Source organism: Prionailurus bengalensis, chromosome B4, assembly GCF_016509475.1.
Source record: "Prionailurus bengalensis isolate Pbe53 chromosome B4, Fcat_Pben_1.1_paternal_pri, whole genome shotgun sequence".
Taxonomy (NCBI): Eukaryota; Metazoa; Chordata; class Mammalia; order Carnivora; family Felidae; genus Prionailurus; species Prionailurus bengalensis.
In genome coordinates, this window is record NC_057358.1 from 141,768,627 (window position 1) to 141,793,850 (window position 25,224).

The 25,224-nt window shown below is 47.5% G+C and overlaps 1 protein-coding gene across 8 annotated transcripts in view; it reads left to right on the forward strand.

The window, feature by feature from the left end:
• Positions 1-1,521: 1,521 nt before the first annotated feature.
• Positions 1,522-25,224, forward strand: part of PPP6R2 (protein phosphatase 6 regulatory subunit 2) — an 84,117-nt gene continuing 60,414 nt past the window's right edge. For 2 of the 8 annotated variants that reach the window (XM_043563079.1, XM_043563080.1), the window contains exon 1: positions 1,522-1,774. The gene's annotated coding sequence lies outside the window, so the exon portion shown is untranslated. The remainder of the gene's footprint in view (positions 1,775-25,224) is intronic. The other 6 variants (XM_043563076.1, XM_043563081.1, XM_043563082.1 and 3 more) reach the window with 3 other exon arrangements.

Below are 25,224 nucleotides of genomic sequence, written 5' to 3' on the forward strand. Positions count from 1 at the left end.
GAGCCACAGCAAGGATGAGGCTTTCTCCTTGTGTGAGCTGGAAGCCCCTGGGAGAGGGGTGTGATGGACTCGTTTCCATTTGATCCCTCTAGGTGTTATGCTGATGTAAGCTGGCCTCTAGCAAAAATGCCAAAATAGAAGCAGGGAATCCATGGGGGGCTGCTGTTGTCAGTCAGGTAAGAGAAACTGGTCTTGGACCAGGGTGTGGTTGTGGAGAACTGGCCATATTTAAAAGTGGAGGGATTTGCTGATAAATCCAGTGTGGAATCTAAGAGAAGGGCCCAGGCAGACCTCAGGTTCTCTGCGCCTGAGCGCAGGAAGAACAAGATCAGGTAGAGGGTTGCAGGCGCTTACATAGTGGGAAAATCAGTGGAAACATCTCTGGCATTAGGCCCCTTGGCCCTGAGCCCCCCATTCTGCTGCTCAATCCATTGCACCTCCAGCTTTGGTTGTAAGGGGCCTTCATTTGCAGGGCTTGAAGGGCGTTTCTTTTCTCAATTGTAAGGCCGATGCTTTTTTTTTTAACCTCCAATTCCTGGAAGCTCACCCTACAGAACTTGCCAGATATCTGCACCGCAGAATGCTGGGGAAAAGTGTTCAGGGGAAGACGTCTCACTAGAGACATCTGCTATAAAGTAACCCAAAGGGGTACTGAGATGCGGGCCGCGGACCTGGATGCCGGGAAGACAGGCAACTGGGGAAGCAGTGCCTGCAACCGCAGAGCAAGCCCCAGAGCAAAAACCCCTTCCCCCAGAGCGCAGAGTCTCTCTTGCGCCGTCTACTGATGAAGTTTAGCATAGCAAGGGCTCGGATGCACTGTCGGACGGCCTCGGTGAGTTTGGAGGGGTGTGCAGTTGTACCTGGCAAGTTGGATATTCCTGACACGTGAAATAATAATTTTCATCTTAGAGATTAGTTTGATTGGATTAAACAAATCCAAAAAAATTTAATTTGCACATATTTCAATGTGCAAAACATTGCATCTGGAAAAAAGAATGTCTGGTGGCTGCTGCTCAGGACGGAGAGGGGACCTCGGTACGGGGTACAGACGGCTGACCACTGCTCACTCTTGCTTTGGCCGTGCCCACCCCACATGCTGAGGGGTTCAGGAAACACCCAGTGGGAAAGACCTTCGAGCAGAGAGGAAGGCCTGCAGAAAACAGGGAGACCCCTGCCCGGGGTATGTGACCCTCAAATCATTTCGGGCATCTGGAGGGGTTGCTCTGTTGCTGACATGGCATTAGCAAATTCATTACCGCAAGTGCATTACCCCCAAGCAAGTTAATTACGCTTGTATATTCGCATCATTATTCAGTAGCACCCCAGAGGGAAAAGCGAGAGAAGGCCGCTCGCCACCCCACCGCGCTCCAAGGCGGTCCAACCCCCGCGCTCGAGCTAGCCGGCGCTTCGTGGCGAGCGCGCGGCCCCGCCTCCTCCCACAACACAGCCCCGCCTACGAGCGCGGCTCCGCCCGCCGCCCCGCCCCGGCGCGCACGCGCACCCCTCGGCGCCAGGCACCGCCCCCGGCGTGCGCGCGCGCTCCCGCCGCTGCCGCCATTTTGGAGCGACCCGAGCGCCGCCCGCGGCCCGAGCCGGTCCCGAGCCGCCGGCCGGCCCGCGCCGTGTCCGTGGGCGCCGTGTCCGTGGGCGCCGCGCCCGGCCGGGCCCATGTGCGTGCGGCTAGCCCCAGGTCGCCCGGGCTTCGCCTCCGCCAGCGCCCTGGCCTCCACCCGGGCCTCCGAGGAGCCGCCGCGACGCCCGGCCCGCGGGGCAGGTGAGTGCGGCCGCCCGCCGACCCCGCCGTGCCCGCGCCTGCCGGTGCCCCTGAGGTGTCCACCCCGAGTGCTCACCCGCCAGTGGCCACCCCTCTGTTAGTGCACCCGCGTCTGTCCACCCCGTCAGTGTTCGCCTCCGTCAGTGTCCACTCACGGCCGTGCGCACCCTGTCAGTGTCTCCCCCCCCCGTCAGTGCCCCCACGGCAGTGTCCCCCCGTCAGCGTTCCCCCCCCCGTCAGTGACCCCCCACGACAGTGTCCCCCTGTCAGGTGTCCCTCCCGACACTGTCCCCCACGACAGTGTCCCCGTCAGTGTCCCTCCCCCGATACTGTCTCCCTGTCAGTGTCCTCCGTCAGTGTCCCCCCCAACAGTGTCCCCCCGTCAGTGTCCCCCCATCAGCGTCCACTTCAACAGTGTTCCCCTGTCAGTGTCCTCCCTCGTCAGTGTTCCCCACAACAGTGTCCCTCCATCAGTGGTCACTCCCTGTCACTCCCCCCACCTCTTTTCTTCCCTCCCCTCATTCCCCCCCCCCCAGGCGGTGTCCACCTCCACCCCCATTCTTGGTGCCCTCCCAGTCAGTGACCCCTGTATCAGTGCCCCCCCCCCCCCAAGCGCGCTCCTCGTCTGTCAGTTCCTCCTTCCTGTCCCTAGTCCTCTCCATCAGTGCCCTCCCCTGTGCTGCCAGTGTCCCCCATGTCAGTGCCCCCCGAGGAAGCATCCCCCCATCAGTGTCCACCCCGTGCCTGCCTGTCAAGGTCTCCCGTCAGTCAGTCCTGTCAGCGTCCCACCCACCTCCTCCCTGCTCCTCCTCTCTTCCCTTCAGTAGGGACCCCTACCATCAGTGCCCTGACCTGTTTCTTAGTGCCCCCCTCCCCACCTGCCCCCACCCCGCCTGCTTCCCCCTCCCCCTCCTGCTTCCCCCCTCCCTCTGCCTGCTCCCCCCACCCCCCCGCCTGCCCCCCCTGCTTGCTCCCCCCTCCCTCCCTCTGCCTGCTCCCTCCTCCCCACCTGCTCCCCCCCCCCCCGTTTGCTCCCCCCTCCCTCCCTCTGCCTGCTCCCCACCTCTGCCTGCTCCCCCCTCTGCCTGCTCTCCCCCCCGCCTGCCCCCCCTGCTTGCTCCCCCCTCCCTCCCTCTGCCTGCTCCCTCCTCCCCACCTGCTCCCCCCCCCCCCGTTTGCTCCCCCCTCCCTCCCTCTGCCTGCTCCCTACCTCTGCCTGCTCCCCCCTCTGCCTGCTCTCCCCCCCCGCCTGCCCCCACCTGCTTCCCCCTCCTGCTTCCCCCCTCCTGCTTCCCCCTCCTCTGCCTGCTCCCCACCTTTGCCTGATCCCCCCCTGCCTGCTCTCCCCCACCCCCTGGCCTGCGCCTCCCTGCTTGCTCCCCCCTCCCTCTCTCTGCCTGCTCCCTCCTCCCCACCTGCTCCCCCCACCTGCTTCCCCCTCCCCTGCTCCCCCATTTGCTCCCCCCTCCCTCCCTCTGCCTGCTCCCTCCTCCCCACCTGCTTCCTCCACCTGCTTTCCCCCCCATTTGCTCCCCCTCCCTCTCTCTGCCTGCTCCCCCCTCTGCCTGCTCTCCCCCACCCCCGCCTGCCCCCACCCTGCCTGCTTCCCCCTCACCTGCTTCCCCCATTTGCTCCCCCCTCCCTCCCTCTGCCCACTCCCTCCTCCCCACCTGCTCCCCCCACCTGTTCCCCCCTCCCTCCCTCTGCCTCCTCCCTCCTCTGCCCCCCCCCCCCCACTGGCTCCCTCTCTGCCTTGTCCCTCCTCTGCCTATCCCTCCTCTGCCTGTCTCCCCACCTCCTACTCCCACCCTCTGCTTGCTCTCCCCCCCCACCGCCTGCTTCCCCCCACCTGCTCCCCCTCTGCCTATCTCTCCTCTGCCTATGCCCCCCTGCCTGCTCCCTCCTCTGCCTGCTCCCCCTCTGCCTATCCTTTCTCTGCCTGTCCCCCCTCTGCCTGTCCCCCCTCTGCCTCTCCCCCTCTCTGCCTGCTCCCCACCTGCCTGCTTCCCCCCAGCCTGCCCCCCCCCGCCTGTCCCTCCCACCTGTCCCCCCCTCTCTGCCCCTCCCCGTCTCTGCCTATTGCTTTGGGACTCCCCTCCCCAGTGCCCACTGTAATCAGTCCCCTGTTCCCTCACTCTTCCTGTCAGCATCCCCTCTTTCTATCACTGTTGTAGCTTCAGCGCTCCATGAACCTGTCCCCTTCCCTGGCCTGTCTCCTTACCGTTCACTGCCTCCTTTCTTCCTCCATCTCCATCATCTCTGCCTTCACCGTGCACCTTATCGGCCCTCTTCAGTGGCTTCCTGACCTTGCTATGGTGTCTCCTACACACCTCCACCTGCCACTTCGTGGCCTCGGCACCTGTTTACCTTGTCCACCCACTAGCCACTCACTGCTCTCAGTTCACCACTGAAACAGTGCCCTGTCACCCCCAGCTCACCCACTCTGTCTTTTCTGTTCAGTCTCTGCCTCTCACTTCACCTCTCCCCCATTTCGTCACTGTACCCACCTGTCTTGTCCCTGTGGCCTTCTCCAGCCCCGCCTGTCCCCTGCCCCTGTTGCCACTCCCTGCCATGCCTTTGGCCTTTCAGTGCTGGGGCCATCACTGACACTCTCAGCTGTTTACTTCTCCATGTTCCTTCCTTTCTGGTTTCTCTTCCATTTTGGCCACTCTAAGTCATGTCAGTTAAGCTCTGGAAGGTGAGAAGCAGCCAGCTTTGAGCAGAGTGGGGGACAGGCGCCTGGGTGCTCAGTTGGTTTAGTGCGAGATTCTGGATCTCAGCTCACGTCTCGATCTCAGGGTTGTGCGTTCAAGCCCCGCAGAGCGGGGGACAGAGCGTTCCAGGTTGAGGGGACAGCACGTGCAGTGGCCTTGCAGTGGATCTTCTCTAGGAACCTAGGTAAGACTAATGTGTGGCTGGGGTAAGGGGGAGATAGGAGCACAGGGTTCAGCGTGGGCCTTGCAATCATCTGTTCTTGGCAGGTGTGTGCCTGAGTTGTGAGGGGGACCGGGATGGACGTTAAGGTGGGAAGGGCCATCATCACGGAGGCAGGACGTGCAGGAGAGGGGGCGAGATGAGGTGGTGGGAGCGGTGTAGTTGCAGTTTAGACCTTGGGGGTCGACTTAGGGAGATGTTTGGGAGGCAGAGCTGTTAGGACTTCCTGATAGATGAGAAGAGGGTGTGGGGGAGAGGGCCCAAGGTGAGGTCTGGGCTTCTTGATGGGACTGTGGCATTGTCAGCTGAGATGGGGAAGCAGGATGGGGTGGTGGCAGGTGCAGGGCGTTAATGGTAGGTTAGACGTAGAAAGTAAGGCTTTCTCTTGGCTTTAAGTAGTGGGCGATGTCTGACTTACCCAAGGGTCATTGGCACGAAGGTATCTCGCAGAAGAATCTGGAGCCCAGAGGAGAGGTCGGGCTGCAGGCATATAGGACCTCAGCACAGGGGTAACGTTTAAAACCTTGGTAATGGCAGTTTTTTTACACAGACGCACAGCAGAACGTACTGATCGTTTATTGTGTGCTGCTGCTTAAAATGCTTTATATGATGGGGCGCCTGGGTGGCGCAGTCGGTTAAGCGTCTGACTTCAGCCAGGTCACGATCTCGCGGTCTGGGAGTTCGAGCCCCGCGTCAGGCTCTGGGCTGATGGCTCAGAGCCTGGAGCCTGTTTCCGATTCTGTGTCTCCCTCTCTCTCTGTCCCTCCCCCGTTCATGCTCTGTCTCTCTCTGTCCCAAAAATAAATAAACGTTGAAAAAAAAATTAAAAAAAAATGCTTTATATGAATGAACTATTTAATCTTCACAAGAATTCAAGGGTATAGAAACTATTATTTCCCATTTTACAGATGAGAGAACTGGTACACAACAAAGTAGGTGATGGACTCAGGATTTATACCCCAGCCAGACTGACTAAAGCCCTTCCCCCTACTTTTTCTTTAGGTTAAGGGAAAGGCTGACTTTCAAAATACTGTTTTAAATTTTTAAATAATGGTAGCTGATTACGTGCCAGGCATATTTGTGTGCACACATGCATGTGTTCCAATAAAGCCTTATTTATTTAGGAAAACAAGCCCAGGCACATTTTAAAGTACATTACCTATACCATCTTATTTAATTCTTTTTTGTTTTTTTAAACAAAGTGCTTTACCGTTTTATTATCTTTGTATCCTTGTGAGATCTAACAGACATTTTGACAGAAAGCAGGTACATGACTTGTACAGAATTTATTATAAACCAGAGAGTGAAAGCCAGTGCTAAATTTTCTATTTTGACATCTAACACAGCACTTAATTCTTTTTGTTTGTTTGTTTGTTTGTTTGTTTGGTCTATTTATCTTGAGAGAGGGAGGGAGAGGGAGAGAATGAGTGGAGTGGGAGAGGGGCAGAGAGAGAGAATCCCAAGCAGGCTGAATCCTAACCACTGACAGTGCTGAGTCTGATGCGGGCCTTGATCTCACCATGAGATCATGACTTGAGCTGAAACCTAGAATTGGATGTTTAACTGACTGAGCCACCCAGGTGCCCCAGCATTTGATTCTTAAAACAACTTAATGATATAGCTAATCTTTTTTCTTTAAACATTTTAAATTTTATTTTGGAGAGAGAGCGCTCATGTGCGTGCAAGAGAGGTGGGCAGGGGGGGAAAGTGAGAGAAACCTAAGCAGGCTCCACGCTCAGTGTGGAGCCCGATGTGGGGCTCGAGCCTGTGACCTTGGGATCATGACCTGAGCTGAATTCCAGTCGGATACTCAACCAGCTGAGCCACCCAGGTGCTCCTATAGCTACTCTCAATATTCCTATTACCATTTATGTGAGAACATTGAGGCACAAATTAAGAAATGTACCCAAGGTCACAGTAAATAAATGTGAGAACCAGAACTCAGCCTAGGTGGTCAGACTCTAGAGGTTGTGTTTTTCATTCTCACCTCCTGTGGTTCATACACAGGGTATAATTCCGGAAGGCATCAAAATGGGTATCGTGAAGTTAGTCTCATTCTCACCCCATTCCTCAGCCATTGACTTCTTAGAAAACATGTCACATCCATGTACAGCAAGCAGCTTTCTTCTTTTTAACACAGAATGTACGATTTTTTATTTGTTAAAAATATTCTATCACTAAAAATTATTGAAGAATATTTTATACCCAGTAAAATGTACAGATCTTAAATATGCTTGATGAATTTCAGCAAATGTGTACACAAGTGAGTACACAAAAGTGTGTCCATCACTCGTGTCAAGATATAGAACATTTCTATCACTCCTAAAAGTTTCCTGTGTCCCTTTTCAGTTACTACAACCAACCCCCAAATCCTGAGGCAACCATTGTTCTGATTTCTGTCATTACAGATTAATTTTGCAGGTCCTCAAACTTCATGTAAATGAAATCATAGAATATCTGCTTTTTTGTGTATGTCTTCTTTGGCTCAGTGTAACGTTTTTAGATCTTATTTACTTATTTAAAAAGTAATCTCCAGGGTGCCTGGGTGACTCAATGGGTTAAGCGTCTGGCTTTGGCTCTGATCATGATCTCACCATTTGTGGGTTCGAGCCCCACATCGGGCTCTGTGCTGACAGCTCAGAGCCTGGAGCCTGCTTCAAGTTCTGTCTCCTGCTCTCCCTGCCCCTCCCCTGCTCATACTTTGTCTCTCTCTCTCAAAAATAAACAAACATTAAAAAAAGAAAAAAAGTAATCTCCATGCCCAACATGGAGCTTGTACTCATGACCCTGAGATCAAGAGTCGCGTGCTCTACTGACCGAGCCAGGCAGGTGCCCCTTGAGATTTATTGATTTTAATGCCTATATCTGTAGTTTGTGCTTTTCATTTGAGTAGTACTCATTTGTATGAAAATATAATTTACGTTTTTTTTCCTGTTGATGGGTGTCTGGGTTGTTTTTACTTTTTGGCTAGTATGACTAAAGTCACTGAAGATTCTTATGCATGTCTTCTGTGGACGTACATTATTCCTTTGGGGTAAATATTTAGGAGTGGTACTGCTGAGGGTCATAGTGTAGATACATTTTGAACTTTTTTCAAAAACTGCAAACTATTTTTCAAACTGATACCATTTTCCACTCCCACAGTAACGTATGAGAGTTCTAGTTTCTCTACATCTATGCCAGCCCTTGGCGTTGTCAGTCTTTTATGTATGTATGTATGTATGTCAGCCTTTTTAATTTTAGCTATTCAGTTGGTAGTGAGTGATATCTCACTATGGTTTTAATTTGTATTTTTCTTTTTTTTAAGTTTTTTTTTTTTAAAGTTTACTTAGAAAGTGTGAGTGGGGAGGGCAGAGAGAGAGAGAGGGGGAGAGAGAGAGAGAGAGAATATCCCAAGCAGGTTCTGAACTGTCTGCACAGAGCCCTGATGCGGGACTCAGACTCACAAACCAAGCCTCACAAACTGAACCCAACTGTTAGATCATGACCTAAGCCAGAGTTGGATGCTTAACCTCTGAACTGCCTGAGCCACCCAGGTGCCCCTAATTTGCATTTTTCTGATGAATAATGATGGTGAACAACTTTGGTTTGGTTTGGTTTTTTGGGGAACACCTTTTTTTTTCTTTTGAGACTGACACAGCACGAGTGGGGGAGGGGCAGAGAGAGAGTGAGAGACACACACACACAGCAGAATCCAAAGCAGGCTCCAGGCTCTGAGCTGTCAGCAGAGAGCCTGACACGGGTTTGAAGGGCTCGAACTCACGAGAGAGAGCCGAGAGATCATGACCTGAGTCCAAGTCAGATGCTTAAAGGACTGACCTACCCCGGTGCCCCAGTGAACAACTTTTTATATGCTAATTAGCTACTTAAGTATTTTTCTTGTGAAGTGTCAGGTTTTTAATCCATTCTTCATTGGATTTTTTTTTTTTTTATTCATTTTAAGAGTTAAAATGACCTCCAAGATCAAGAGTTGCATGTTCTACTGACTGAGCCAGCCAGGCACTCCTTGCCTATTTTTTTTAATGGTGTCTTTTGATGAACAGAAAATTTTAATTTAGGTGAAGTAAATTTTTGTCAATATGTATATATACATATTTTAGTAATTTCTACACCCAATATGGGGCTCAAATTCACAACCCTAAGTTCAAGAGTCGCACGTTCCTCCGACTGAGACAGCCAAGTGCCCTGTTGGTAGTTTTCTTTTATGTTTATTATGTGTCCTTACAAAATTTTGCCTGCACCAGTGTTGTGAAGACACTATCTTTTTTTTTTTTGTAAAAGTTTTCTTTTTTAAAGATTTTATTTATTTTATTAAAAACATTTTCTTTTAAGTGTATTTATTTTGAGAGAGACAGAGACAGGACGAGTGGAGGAGGGGCAGAGAGAGAGGGAGACAGAGAATCCCAAGCAGGTTCTGTGCTGCCAATGCAGAGCTGGATGTGGGGCTTGAACCCATGAAACTGCGAGATCATGACTTGAGCTGAAACCAAGAATTGGACGCTTAATTGAGTCACCTTAAAGATTTTATTTTTAAGTAACCTCTACACCCAATGTGGGGCTCGAACTCACAACCCTAAGATCGAGTCACACGTTCCACTGACTGAACCAGCCAGGCACCCCTATGAAAGTTTTATAGTGGTAGCTTTTGTATTTTGGTTTATGATTCACCTTTTTCTTTTTAGCAGCTTTATGGAGATGTAATTGATGTACAATAAACCACACATGTTTAAAGTGTAAAATTGGATAAGTTTTGACATGTATATACCTGTGAAATTATCACCACAGTGTAGTGAATGTCTATCATCCCCCAGATTTCCTCATTTCATTTTGGGAACCGTCCCTCCCACCCTTTCCTGCCTCCATCTCCAAGCAAATACAGATTTCCTTTCTGAATCCTTCTTGCATTAGTTTTTTATTTTTAAACAAATTGTAAATGTTTTTACTTAATTTTTGATAGAGAGCGCGCGTGAGCAGGGGGAGGGGCAGAGAGAGAGAGGGAGACAAGGAATCTGAAGCAGGCTCCAGGCTCTGAGCTGTCAGGCACAGAGCCTGATGCAGGGCTCGAACTTGTGAACTGCAAGATCATGACCTGAGCCGAAGTCAGACGCTTAACTGAGCCACCCAGGCTAAGTTCTTGCATTAGTTTTTTTTTTTTTTTTAATGTTTATTTATTTTTGAGAGAGAGAGAGAGAGACAGAGCATGATTGGGGAGGGGCAGAGAGAGAGCGAGAGAGAGACAGAATCCAAAACAGGCTCCAGGCTCTGAGCTGTCAGCACAGAGTCTGATGTGGGGCTCGAACTCATGAACCATGAGATCATGACCTGAGCTGAAGTCAGATGCTCAACCGACTGAGCCACCCAGGTGCCCCTTGCATTAGTTTTTAATGTCAGGTGAAATCAGGATACTTCCTCCCTGCCCTTCCCTCATGGGGTTATGTAATCATTCTAGCATCATTTTTTAGAGCCTTTGTCATAAATTAATTGAACATGCGTGTGCAGGCTTCTTTCTGGGTTTTGTTACATTCTCTTGGTCTGTTTTTCTATTTTATGTCAATACCACAGTGTATTAATTACTGTAATTTAAAGGTAGTATAAGTCCTCCACCTTTAATCCTCTACAAAATTGTCTTGCCAGTTTTAGAATAACCTCTTCACTATGTACAGAAATTTTTGCTAGAAGTTTGGTTGGGGTTATATTGAATCTGTAGATTTATTTTATTTTATTTTATTTAATGTTTATTTTTGAGAGAAAGAGAGCACGCACACCCACAGGGGAGGGGCAGAGAGACAGAAAGACAGAGGATCTGAAATGGACTGTGCGCTGATAGCAGCAAGCCCAGTGGGGGGCTCAAGCTCATGAATGGTTAGATCTTGTACCTGAGCTGAAGTTGGATGTTTAACTGATTGAGCCACCCTGTGCCACCCAGGTGCCCCTCAATACGGTGTATTATATTAATTTTCAGATGTTAAAGCAACTTTAGAGTCTTAGGTTAAATCCGCTTGGTGTGGTATATAATGCTTTATTTTTATTTTATTTTTTTTATAATTTATTTTAGAGCTTGAGCATGGGACAGGGGCAGAGAGAGAGAGAGAGAGAGAGAGAGAGAGACTCTCAAACAGGCTCCACCAGTATGGAGCTTCACGCTGGGCTTGATCCCACGACTCCAGGATCACGACCTGAGCTGAAATCTAGAGGTGGATGTTCAACCATGACTGAGCTACCTAGGTGCCCCTATAATGGTTTTTATAGGTGGATGGATTTGGTTTGCTAGTGTTTTGTTGAAGACTTTATATATATTCATGAGAGATTTGTGAATGACTTTCTTTTTATATGATATCATTGGTTTTGGTAATACTAGCACCTTAGAATGAGTTGGGAAGTTGTTCTTTCCTTTTTGCAGATCCGTTTTCTATGTGGGATCATTTTATTTCAGCCTGAAGCACTTCCTTCAGTATCGCTTACATTGTGGATATGCTGGGAACAGAGTCTCTGTTTTAGGTTGTCTGAAAAGGTCTTTTTTAAATTATTATTATTTTATTTTGTCATGATAAGTGTACTTTTTAATTCTCGTTCCGTGTTTAATTCCCATCCTCCCTATTTCACCCACCTCCCCTCTGGTGACCATCAGTGTGTTCTGTACAGTGAAGATGTGAAGGTCTTTTTCCTTCAGGTTTGAAGGACATTTTTGTTGAATATAAAATTCTAGGTTGACAGCTTTTTTTCTTTTAGCACTTTTAAGTGCTTTTAGCATCCGTTGTTTCTAAGAAGTCAGGTATCGTTCTTGTTCACCTGGTATCTTTTTTCCTACTGTGTTTAAGGTATTTTATTTACTTATTTTAAATGATTTTTATTGTTTTTCTTTTTCAATTTGACTATAATTTTTCTAGGTATAGTGTTTTTGTGTTTTTCCTTTTTGGGATTGATTTAGTTCGTTGGATCTTTGTGTTGATGTGTTTAATCATCTTTGGAAAATTTTTGGCCATTGACTCTTAAATATTTCTTAAATATTTTTTCTGCTTCATATTTTTTCTCCTCTTGGGACTCCAGTGATACTTATTTTACATGGTTTGACATTTTCCCATAGGTTTTGAATGTTTGTATTTGTAATATTCTTTTTCTTTCTATTTATATATGTATATTTTCTATTCATCTATCTTCAGAGTCCCTGTTTTCTGTTTTGTGATCATTGTGTTAATTCTATCCAGTAATGTTTTGATTTAACATACTGTATTTTTCAGTTTAGAATTTCCTTTTGGTTTTTCCATCACGTTTGCTAATGAATATTAGCTCTGCTAATGAATATTTTCATTCCTTCTGACCATTTCCCCAAATGTTTTAATATATTATAATTGCTGTTTTGAAGTTCTCATCTGCCACTTCCAACATATGATCTTTGTGGGTCCTATAGATTGTTTTTTCTCTTCATCATGGGTCACCTTTTCCTGGTTTGCATGTCTAGTAATTTTTTATCATACAATGAACATTATGCACGGTGCATTATAGAGACTCTATTTGGGGTTCTAATCCTATGAAGGATCTTGAGTTTTGTGAGGGCAGACTTAAATTACTGGGAGATCATCTTGACCCTGTAGAAGCTTGTAGCCTGTAGGGTGGATCTGTTTTGTTTTGCCTTGTGTTTTAAGACATGACCTTCAGTTCTGGAATATGGTTTTTACTCCTCTAAGGTGTGACCTGTCTAGGATTTTAATGGAAAACCTTTCTAATTTGCCAGAACTGAAACTCTAAATTGTCTTCCCAGGACTGGACAGCAGCTGGCGTCTTTGCTTAGCTCTTTGTCCTCACAACAGTTGCTTTCTGCTTGTTTTTCTTTTTAGTTTTTCAGCTTTATTGAGATATAATTGACAAAGTTGTAAGTTATTGAAGTAGGTTATGATGATTTGATGTATGTATGCATTGTGAAAGGACTCTCCCCATCTGGTTAGTTGTTACATCTGTCACCTCACATATTTATCTTAGTGTGTGTGTGTTTGAGAACACTTAGGTTGGGGTGTCTGGGTGGCTTGGTTGGTAAAGCATCCAACTCTTGATCTCAAGTCTTTATCTCAGGGTCATGAGTTCAGGCCCTGCATTGGTCTCTGTGCTGGGCATGAAGCCTACTTAAGAAACAAAACAAAACAAAAGAACCTCAGTTAAGTTGTGCTCTCTACAGCGTTCTCAGCTGTAGTCACCGTGTCTTATATGACGTCCTTAGACCGTAGTCATCTGTGTGTGGACCCTTTGACCAGCCTCTCCCTGTGTCCCCTGCACCCAGCTCCTGGCAGCCACTTTTCTGCTCTGTTTCTGGGAGTTTGATTTTTTTTTTTTTTTTTGCTTGCTTTATTGGTGTCTCATCCCGCCATCTGCAGTTTAGGAGTCAGTCAAGGATTTGGGAGGAATTTAATGCAGATGTGTGAGATTTTTGCTTCTTTTGGGTTTTTCCTTTCAGTTTCAGCCATTTTGATAGTCCTGAACTCTGACCTCTTTTCTTCCTGTAGTGAGATGCTTAGCACTGCTGTCACCTAGCACTGTTGCCTCATGGTCAGTGAGAGCTGGGCAGTGCCCGCAGGTCACAAGACATTTCAGTGCAGAGCTCATAGTTTGTTCTCCTTATACTGATTGTGCTCCCTCCAGTTTCTTTGTGTTTTTGGTTGTTCTCCAACACCTTCAGATAGCGGGTTTTTTAAAAATATTTTGTGCAGTTTATAATTATTATCAGTAAGAAGATCAGTCAGAAGCTGGAACCAGAACTGTCAGATCTGCAGTTTTAAACCCTGTGCTATACATGCCTGACAGAGGAAGAGAAGGGGGACCACGGGGAACGTGGGGGTGTGTCCACTTGCGGAGGTGAGCACAGGATATGGAAGCTGACCAGGAGTAGCTCTGGGTGCTGGACGGAACCAGGAGAGTGTGGTGTCGCAGAAGCTAAGAGAGGCTGGTACTTCACTGTGATAAGCTTTGGGATGTAGAGTGAGGGAAGGACTGAGAGGTGGTCCTGGGAATTCATTGGCTTCCTTCATTAGCTTCCTTGACAAAAGTGGTCTGGTGGCATGCTGGGGAGAGAGGTTCGATGGGAGGAGAGGGATTAGGGACAGTAAGTGCAGACAGCTCTTTAAGGAAGCATCGCGTCAACGGGGATTGGAGAAATGTCTATGGGGGGGCGCCTGGGTGGCTTGGTCGGTTAAGCGTCCGACTTCGACTCAGGTCATGATCTAACGGTCCGTGAGTTCGAGCCCCGCGTCGGGTTCTGTGCTGACAGCTCAGAGCCTGGAGCCTGTTTCCGATTCTGTGTCTCCGTCTCTCTGACCCTCCCCTGTTCATGCTCTGTCTCTCTCTGTCTCAAAAATAAATAAACATTAAAAAAAAATTAAAAAAAAAAAAGAAATGTCTATGGGGCAGAGGTGTGTGTGTGTGTGTGTGTGTGTGTGTGTGTGTGTGTGAGTGTGTGCACACTGACGGGACTGTGCTAGCAAAGGAGGAGGGACTGGAGATACCAGAGGAGCAGTCTTGGGAAGGCATGAAGGGTGGGGTCCAGAGCATAGGTGGAGAGGCTGGTCTTGGTGGGAGCAAGGACCATTTCTCCATTGTAATAGGAGGGAATGCAGTGGATGTGGTGATTAGGGTTGGTAGGTTTGATGGAAGGAAGTTGGGAGAGTTCACACTTGAAGCCTTGTGCTTTTTCTGTGAATTAAGGGGTAAGGTTATTGGAGAGTTGAAGAGTTGAAAGGAAGTATCTATTGCTTTGTAACAGAGCATCCCAACAATGATTGGGGACTTAAAATAGCAATCTTTGGGGCGCCTGGGTGGCGCAGTTGGTTAAGCGTCCGACTTCAGCCAGGTCACGATCTCGCGGTCCGTGAGTTCGAGCCCCGCGTCAGGCTCTGGGCTGATGGCTCAGAACCTGGAGCCTGTTTCCGAGTCTGTGTCTCCCTCTCTCTCTGCCCCTCCCCCGTTCATGCTCTGTCTCTCTCTGTCCCAAAAATAAATAAAGATTGAAAAAAAAAAATTAAAAAAAAAAAAAAGCAATCTTTGTTTTTGGTTATGAGTGTGGGTTGAGCCCAGTTTGGGCTGGTCCAGGCGTGGCCAGCATGGCTCCTCTCTGCTCCTTGTGTTGTCTGCCTGGCTTCTTGTATGATTGGGGCTTCAGCTGCATGTTTTAGGCCTCTCTTCAGGGTTCTGTCAGCCTCAAGGAGGCCACATTGTCACAGGACTCCAAGAGGGCAAGACTGGCAGCTGGTTCTCAAAATGGCACCTGTCCTCTGCTGCCTTTTGGTGGTTACAGCAGGTCCCAGGAGTCACCCGGTGGGTGGATAGACTTTATATTTTATGATTTTATTTTTTGACTTGACTTCTTGATGCAAGGAGCTATATAGAATTTGTACCCATCTGATATTTGTCACAGTTGTCTCAAGAGAGGGAAGCTAGCTTCTTAAGAGTTCGAAGGCTAGGCTGTATTTAACGTTCACTTGAGATGTATGGTCGTTAATTTAAAACAAGTGAAACTCAGGCCAGGTTTCCTCACGGAAGCCCTCTCTGACCAACAACTTCCTGCTCCCTGACTAATGATAATTGATGACATTTATTGGGCACTTACTGTTTTCCAGGTACTTTGAGCACTTGATTCAGATTATCTTGCTTAATATTCACACTGTCCTTTGAGGTAAATACCATCATCATCTCCATCTCATAGCTGGGGAGACCGAGACATAGAGTTTAAGAAATGTAACTCAGGTCAGTATGTGGAGGCGCTGATGCAGGCCAGGCAGTTGCATCTGGAGCTGAGCTTGTAGTCACCTTGACGCACTGGCTGCAGACGTCACGTCTTCCACGCGTGACCACCATGGTAGCTGACACACGCAGGCACTCTTGGTGCCTCTGGTTCCTTGCAGTGAACTTTGCCCTGGACAGTCCTCACGTCCACCCTAGGAGGATGTTATTTTTATCCCTGTCCACCAGGACACCCCAGGGCACAGGGGACCAGTGACTCTGTCCTCAGGGCTTGCAGGTAGGAAGCTCTCTGGGCAGGGTCCTTCAAGATTTACTGGAGGTCAGGCCTCTGGGGGTGGGGCTGTGTTTGTGTCCTTTCTTCATTTGTTGCTGAGTAGAGGACACCCAGTGTCCTCTCTGTGGGCTGTTATCAGCATTGAAACCTTTCAGAGTTGGGGGGTGGGAGGGAGGGGAGGGTGGGTGATGGGTATTGAGGAAAGCACCTTTTGGGATGAGCACTGGATGTTGTATGGAAACCAATTTGACAATAAACTTCATATATTGAAAAAAAAAAAACCTTTCAGAGCTCCTCTTCAGGGATGTGCCCATCTGTGAGCCCACCGACTGCTCCCATACAGCACTGAGATGGAAGTCATATGCCATAAAGTCGCCCTTCTAAAGTGTGCAAGTCAGGGGCTTTTAGTACATTCACAAGTGCAGCCAGCATCACTGATTCCAGAACAGTTTATCACTCCACAGAGAAGCCCATTGACTGCGTCATTTTTAAGACTTGCTCTTCTCTCCTCAGGGCCTCATTTCCCCTCAAGCCTACGAGACCCTCTTTCTCACCCTTTCTTGGCTCTGCCGCATAGTCCTCTGTGGACCAGGCCAGTCCTGGTTGGTACCTTCATGTTATCTCCCTCCATCATGATAATTCTTTTTGTATCTCCTTTGATACCTCCTTTTTTTCTTTATTGACTGGACCAGTATCTGGTGTCATGTGGAGATGGAGAACTTGACTTTGCTGTGAGACAATCTGGGTTCAGGTTTTGAATTGATGTTTATTAACCTGTGGCCTTGGGCTAGTCCTATAATTATTGAGACCTCTGCTTTTTAACCTGTGAACTGGGATTAGTGGTAAACTCCCTGCTGCACTGAGTTCTACTGGGCTCATGCAATGCTTGCACACAGTAGAGTGTCCGTGAAACAGCTCTTGTCGATTCCCTTTCTTGTGGCAGGTGTAACCCTGCAGAGTTCCTCGAGTTAATTCTCTTGTGCTCTTGTTTGGACTCAGCTTTGTCCATTGCCCTGGCTTCTGCCCTGTGCTTGTTGAGGCTTTTTCTCTGCCTATTTGGCAATGCTTTTTAGCCACATGTCTCCAGTTACTTGTCCTTCCAAGAGTCTCGGCCCAGCATGTGCCCTGCCTGCCCTTGGAGCTGGTCCTCCCAGGACCACAGTGTTGAGAACACATGCAGTGCAGGCATGGTCTGTTGTTTGTTGTGTGGGGCACATGTACACTGGGGCCTTGCTGTGGTGTGTCTTTGGGTCCCTGTACAGGCAAGCCCAGACCTAGAATGGTTCAACTTAACATATTTTCAACTTTATGATGGTGTGAAAATGGTATGCATTCCATAGAAACTGTACTTAGAATTTTGAATGTACATCTTTTCCTGGGCTACCGGTATGTGGTACGATCCTCCTGTGTTTCTGGGCAGCGGCCTCAGCTCCCGGTCAGCCCATCAGCACGAGGGCAACAATCATCTTGTACCCAGACCACCATTCTGTTTGTCACTTTGAATCCAGCATTCAGTATGTTAACATGTAGGTTGAGGAAGATCTACAGTTGATTCCTCTTCTCTGTCCTAGACCAGTGGTAGCAGTCATGACATCTCTCTGTCAGTGAGTCACATTTTTACTTGCATCACGTACACATTGGACCAGGATTGCAGAACTAGTCAGTGGTGGAGGCTGGACTTCATGCCAGAGAACACCTCCCATGGTCAGGTCTGCTGCGCTGGTGGGTTCTTTGCTTGGGTTCTGTGTCTGTCTCCAGGAGGGAGGATGGGGGCCAGGTGCTTAGCATACGTGGGGAGAGTGCATGCCAACAGTGCCAGTTGGCTCTGTCCTTAACCAGGCAGAGTGGCCATGATTACTAGCAGCGTGCAGGCAGAAGGTCTTCAGCTTTCACTTTGAGTCTTCTCTTCATCACACCCAACAGCCAGGAGGAAGCTCTTGAGAAAACCAGGAGAAGGTGAGAGCCCTCTCAGGCCCGACAGAGCTCTTGCTCAAGGTGTCTGGTGGGGCTGTGTATCGATCACCTTTATCAGACTTTGGTGGGAGACCAGCTGGGCTCCACCACCAAGGGGAGAAATGCTGCTTTTGGTAGCTTGGAGCCCCAGGAGTGTGCAGCCACCTAGGCAGGCTGTGATTGGGGTGGTGGCACTCAGGCTGATGGCAAATTGTTGGGTTTTCCCTGTAGGCCAGGTGTGGGGTGGATGCTACCTCTGCATGTGGGTCTCATCTCGTCCTCACAGCTCCTGGGCTGGGGTCAGCAGGGGCAAGAAGGCAGGCTAGCTCTCTGGCAGAGACACTGTCAGCCTGAAGACGCACTTTTACTTATTTTTCACAGTGTTGGCCCACATAGTGTTAAAAAATGCAATTAGTTGTTGGGGCGCCTGAGTGGCTCAGTCAGTTAAGTGACTGACTCTTGGTTTCAGCTCATAAGTTCGAGCCCCGTGTCGGGCTCTGTGCTGACAGTGTGGAGCCTGCTTGGCATATATTCTCTCTCTCTCTCTCTCTCTCTCTCTCTCTCTCTCTCTCTCTCTCCCCCCCCCTCCCCCTCTCTCTCCCTCTCCCTCTCTCCCCCTCCCCCACTCATGCTGTGTCTTTCTCAAAAATAAATAAATACATATACTTAAAAAAATTCGTTGTTGAGGAGGGGGATTGTTGGGATGAGCACTGGGTGTTGTATGGAAACCAATTTGACAATAAGTTATATTTAATATAAAAAAATGAGTTAACATTTGAATAGATTGGGGGATTTAAGAAAATCTGGGTTTCTGGCCTTTCTTGTAGAAACTGGCAGATGTGTCCTCGTGCCCTGTGTCCCTGCAGGCCTGTAGGCGGCTGCCATGGATCTTCCCTGCTCCTGCCCATGGACGGCCCTGTGCTTCTCCTGCAGGCTTCACTCCTCCTTCTGTCTTCTCTGTCTGGCTGCTTCCTTCCACTTAACACCTTCCTGCTCTACAGGCCTTTTTTGCGTTGTAGCCTTGCATTGGGATGCGGCCGAAGAACTGGAAATTCGGTGACTGGGCGCTCTCCTATTGCCATTGTAGGACAGCTCTTGCTCCAGAAGGTTGTTCGCTTCTTAGTGGAGCTAGCTTCCTTTCTAAAAAATTCTTTTGCATCCTTCTGGCACCTGGAGTTAGCTAGGCTGTGCTTTCCTGTTTTCTGACCACAACACTCGTGCACTCATTCTCCAGGAAGACTCTCTGCCTTTTTCTTGGCCCCTCTTTCTGGGGACACCTACCAGAGTTAGGAGCCGGGAAGCTGCATGCAGAAGAGGCAGCCGGCTCAGCTGTCAGCAGCTGCTCCCTCCTCAGCCTGCTGACCCCTCCTGCTCTTGGAGACGGGCAGGCTGGGGAAGGAGTTTGATTGCAGCCCTCCCACCGGCACTTGTTTTGGGGTCCAGTTTTTCTCTGTTATTTCCCCATTTATTTATTTTGCTAGAAAGTGTTTTCCTGTAGAATTTCAAGTTTATTTCTATATATTTGTATGTCTGATTCTCTAATAGAGCTTTTTAAAGAAGTGGATGTTTAATTGCTAACACAGTAACAAATATATGGGGCTTCTAATTAAAAAAATCTATTCTTACATGGAGCCTTCCCATCTTCCCATCTTCCCATCTTCCCATCTTTGAAATAGTTCTATTTCAAAGAAACAACTATTTTTGAACTTTTGATAGCTGTTTAATTCTGGTAGTTAACTTCCATAAGTTAATAATCGTAAAAACTAGTAGCAGCTCGCATGTATCAAGGCTTTTCACGTGTCAGGCACCTTCCTAAGATCTTTACATTGATTTCTTTCAGTTCTCACTGGCATTGTACAAGGCAGGTGTTGTTACCCACCTTTTGTAGATGAGGAAAATGAGGCACAGAGGCGACTTGACCAGAGCCTCTGTTTTTGTCTTTTAATTTTTAAATTCTGGTAAAAATATATGTAACAAAAAACGTATCATTTTAATAATTTTTAAGTGCATAGTTCAGGGGCACTAAGTATATTCATGTTGTTGTGCATCCACCCCACTACCTGTCTCCAGAACTTCTCCATCTTCCCAAACTGGAACTCCCTCCCCATCAGACGCTCACCACCCCCACCAGCACCGTCCCCAGCACCACCGTCTCTACTCTCTGCTTCTGTGAATCTGACCACTCCAGATTCTGGTACCTCCTATAGACGTGAAACCACACAGGATTTGTCTTTCTGTGATGGCTTCTTTCACCGAACACAGTGCCCTCAGGGTTCACCTGCGGTGCAGCAGGGGTGAGGAGTTCTTTCCTTTTTATTTTTATTTTTATTTTTGAGAGAGAGAGAGAGCGAGTGAGCGCACATGTGAGCGGGAGAGAGGGGCAGGGGAAGAGAGAGAGAATCTTATTTTTATTTTTGAGAGACTGCACGAGTTGGGGAGAGAGGCACAGGGAGAGAGAGAGAATCTTAAGTAGGCTCTACGCTCAGCACAGAGCCTGACACGGGTCTTGGGATCATGACCTGAGCTGAAATCAAGAGTTGGATACCCAACTGACTGATACACCCAGGCGCCCCAGAAGTTCCTTATTAAGGCTGAATAATACTCCATTATATAGATGGGCCACAATTTGTTTATCCCTTTGTCCATCAATGGTTATTTGGGTTGCTTCCACCTTTTGCTGTTGTCACCTTCTTCTTTTTAAAAAAAATACCTGTTTATTTTGAGAGAGAGAGAAAGCACGAGCAGGAGAGGGGCAGAGAGAGGGAGAGAGAATCCCAAGCAGGTCCATGCCCAGTGTGGAGCCTGATGTGGGGCTCGATCCCATGACCATGAGATCATGACCTGAGCCAAAATCAAGAGCTAGATGCCCAACGAACTGAGCCACCCAGGTGCCCCATCAGCTTGTTTCTTGATATGGTCACAGGAAGACCCTCTTGGGGGTTCTGTGCTATGAACTGTTTTGTGTGTCCCTGAGATTCATATGTTGATGCTCTAACCCCCAGTGTGATCATATTTGGAAATAGGACTTTTAGAAATGTAACCAGGGTAGGGGCACCTGGGTGGCTCAGTCGGTTAAGCGTCAGACTTAGGTTCAGGTCATGCTCTTGCGGTTTGTGAGTGAGAGCTCTGTGTTGGGCTCTGTGCTGAGAGCTCAGAGTCTGGAGCCTGTTTCGGATTCTGTGTCTGCTTCTCTCTCTGCCCCTCCCCCACTTGTGCTCTGTCTCTATCAAAAATAAATAAATGTGTAAAAAAAAAATTTAGAAATGTAACTAAGGTTAAATGAGGTCATATGGGTGAATCCTAATTCAGTGGCCTTAAAAGTAGAGGAAGAGAGAGGCCTCTCTCTTCACATGCACACACCAAGGCAGCCGTCTGGAAGCCAGGAAAGGACTTGCGCCAGAGCCACGTTGGCCCTAATCTTGGACTCCCAGCCTCCAGGACTGTGAGAAAGGAAATTTCTAGTTGTTTAAGCTTCCCAGTCTGTGCTGAGCTCAGCCACCCTGGCCCCTCATGAGGATCAAGGCAAATTGGCAGGAGCAGAGATGACCCTGAGGAGTTATAAGAACCATTAAACCTGGCTGGCTCAGTTTGTGGAGCATGTTAGTTTTGATATCGGGGTTGTAAGTTCAAGTCCCATGTTGGGTGTAGAGATTACTTAAAAAATAAAATCTTGGGGCACCTGGGTGGCGCAGTCGGTTAAGCGTCCGACTTCAGCCAGGTCACGATCTCGCGGTCTGCGAGTTCGAGCCCCGCGTCAGGCTCTGGGCTGATGGCTCGGAGCCTGGAGCCTGTTTCCGATTCTGTGTCTCCCTCTCTCTCTGCCCCTCCCCCGTTCATGCTCTGTCTCTCTCTGTCCCAAAAATAAATAAACTTTGAAAAAAAAAATTAAAAAAAAAATTAAATCTTTAGGGGCTCCTGGATGGCTCAGTCGGTTGAGCATCTGACTCTTGATTTTGGCTCAAGTCATGATCTCACAGTTCCTGGGATCAAGCCCCGTATCAGGCTCTGGGCTGACAGTGCAGAGCCTGCTTGGGATTCTCTCTCTCCCTCTCTCTCTGCCCTGCCCCTGCTCATGCTGTATCTCTTTCTCTCTCTCTCAAAATAAATATTAAAAAAAAGAAACCTTAAAAAAAAAAACAAACCAAAATCTTTAAAAAACAAAACATCTGTTTTGACCCAGCTTAGAGATCCTTTTAATTGTTAGGCTCCTTGTTGGGTAGCTGGAGCCCCCAAACTATAGAATGGAGGTGCCTGCCCTACTTTGCTTTCTGACCATAACCATGGGTCTTAGCTTCTAGAAAACTTTTCAGGCCCAGGAAGTGATTGAGGATAGATGCCCATGGCCCTCTGCCTGCCTCAGGGAGAAGAGGATATCATTCTTAGAAGGTCGGACTCTGAAGCTCAGCTCCATTAACCTTTGGACCTGCTATGATACCCCATTGGGTGACCGTGCAAGACATTGCTGAGTCCTCTACTGTTAGACAGCCTGACCACTGTGGTCGTAAAAGAACATCTCCCATTCCTCTGCCGTCTGACACTTCCACTGGCTGATTATGTCTTGGGGATGGTCGCTGAAAGTACTCCTAGGGTTGATTCACCAAGGAGCCCCATCCAGTCTGGGTGACTTGTCCCAGAAAGCCTTCAAACATCCCTCTTTCCAGGGACTGGTTAGATGTGCTCCATCTTAAACTGGAGGAATCTGGCCTCCCACATCCAGGGGAAGTCCCACCGTTGGGCATTTGGCAGAGACTGGTCTGTGTGGCAAGGGCAATAGTTATCTTCTCTTAGATTTGGTGATCTCCCGTGAAAGGCCCCCAGGACTTTTAGAATGTGGCTTACTAGGCCAGAGTTTTCTGATGGGTAGTTACACACACACCTACACATATGCACAAGTAGAGATAATTATGTAATGAATCTTTATGTACCAATTACTCAGATTTGTCAGGGAGCAAGAATGTCCTGTCCCCATCAGGGTCCTTCTGGCCAGACTAAGGATCAAATAGACAGGAGAAATTAAATTTAATTTTGAGGTAGGTAGGGGGAATCCCAACAGACATAGAAATTCCAAAGATAGTATAAACTACCAAAACTGAAACAGGAAAAAGTAAATAAAATTTGAGCAGACCCATGACCAGTAAATAAATTGAATTAATTAGTAACAAAAAGTCTCCCCCCAAAAACGAGTCCAGGACTTGTTGGCTTCCCAGGGAATTCTACCAAACATTTAAAGAAGAGTTAACACCTATTCTTTTGAAGCTGTTCCAAGAAGTAAAAATGGAAGAAAAACTTCCAAACTCATTCTATGAGACCAGTATTACCTTGATTCCAAAACCAGACAAAGACCCCACTAAAAAGGAAAACTGTAGACAGTCTCCCTGATGAACATGGATGCAAAAATTCTCAACAAGATACTAGCCAACCGGATCCAACAATACATTAAAAGAATTATTCACCACGACCAAGTGGGATTTATACCTGGGATGCAGGGCTGCTTCAGTATCTGCAAATCAATCAACGTGATCCACCACGTTAATTAAAGAAAGGACAAGAACCACATGATCCTCTCAATATATGCAGAGAAAGCATTTAACAAAATACAGCATCCTTTCTTGATAAAAACCCTCAAGGAAGTAGGGAAAGAGGATCATACCTCAAGATCATAAAGTCATATACAAAGGACCCACCACTGATACCATCCTCACTGAGGAAAAACTGAGAGCTTTCCCCCTCAGGTCAGGAACACGACAGGGATGTCCACTCTCGCCACTTATTCAACATAGTATTGGAAGTCTTAGCCTCTGCAAGCAGACAACACAAAGAAATAAATGGCATCCAAATCAGCCAGGAGGAAGCCAGACTTTCACTCTTTGCAGATGACGTGATACTCTATATGGAAAACCAAAAAGATTCCACCAAAAAACTGCTAGAACTGATCCATGAATTCAGCAAATTTGCAGGATATAAAATCGGTGCACAGAAATTGGTTGCATTTCTATACACCAATAATGAAGCAGCAGAAAGTGAAATCAAGGAATTGATCCCATTTACAGCTGCACCAAAAACTATAACATACCTAAGAATAAATCTAACCAAAAGAGGTGAAAAGCCTATACACTGAAAACTATGGAAACCTTATGAAAGAAATTAAAGAAGACGCAAAAAAAAGGAAAAATATTCCATGCTCATGGATTGGAAGAACAAACATTGTTAAAATGTTGATACTACCCAAAGCAGTCTACATAGTCAATGCAATCCCTATCAAATTAACACCAGATTCTTCACAGAGCTAGAACAAACAATTCTAAAATTTGTATGGAACCACAAAAGACCCCAAATAGCCAAAGCAATCTTGAAAAAGAAAACCAAAGCTGGAGGCATCACAATCCTGGACTATTACAAAGCTGTAATCAGGACCGTATGGTACTGGTACAAAAGCAGACACTTAGATCAATGAAACAGAATAGAGAACCCAGAACTGGTCCCACAAACATAGGGCCAGCTTGTCTTTGACAAAGCAGGAAAGAATATCCAATGGAATAAAGACAGTCTCTTCAGCAAATGGTGCTGGGAAAACTGGACAGTGACATGCAGAAGAATGAACCTGGACCACTTTCTTACACCATACACAAAAATAAACTCAAAATGGATGAAAGACCTAAGTGTGAGACAGGAAGCCATCAAAATCCTAGAGGAGAAAGCAGGCAACAACCTCTTGGACCTCACCCACAGCAACTTCTTACTCAACATGTCTCCACAGGCAAGGGAAACAAAAGCAAAAATGAACTATTGGGACCTCATCAAGATAAAAAGCTTCTGCACAGAAAAGGAAACAATCAGCAAACCTAAAAGGCAACCGTTGGGATGGGAGAAGATGTGTGCAAATGACATATCAGATTAAGGGTTAGTATCCAAAATCTGTAAAGAACTTACCAAACTCAACACCCAAACAACAAATAATCCAGTGAAGAAACGGGCAAAAGACATGAGTAGACTTTTCCAAAGAAGACATCCAGATGGCTAACAGACACATGAACAGGTGCTCAACATCACTCATCATCACGGAAATACAAATCAAAACCACAGTGAGATACCACCTGACACCTCAGAATGGCTAACATTAACAGCTCAGGAAACAACAGATGTCGGCGAGGATGCGGAGAGAGAGGATCTCTTTTGTGTTGCTGGTGGGAATGCAAACTGGTGCAGCCGCTCTGGAAAACAGTATGGAGGTTCCTCAAAAAATTATAAATAGAACTGCCCTACGACCCAGCAATTGCACTACTGGATATTTATCCAGAGGATACAGGTGTGCTGTTTCGAAGGGGCACATGCACCCCAATGTTTATAGCAGTGCTATCACCAATAGCCAAAGTATGGAAAGATCCCAAATGTCCACTGACAGATGAATGGATAAAGAAGATGCAGTATGTGTATGTGTGTGTGTGTGTGTGTGTGTGTGTGTGTGTATACACACACACATACATAAAATGGAGTATTACTTGGCTATCAAAAAATGAAATCTTGCCATTTGCAACAACATGGATGGAACTAGAGAGTATTATGC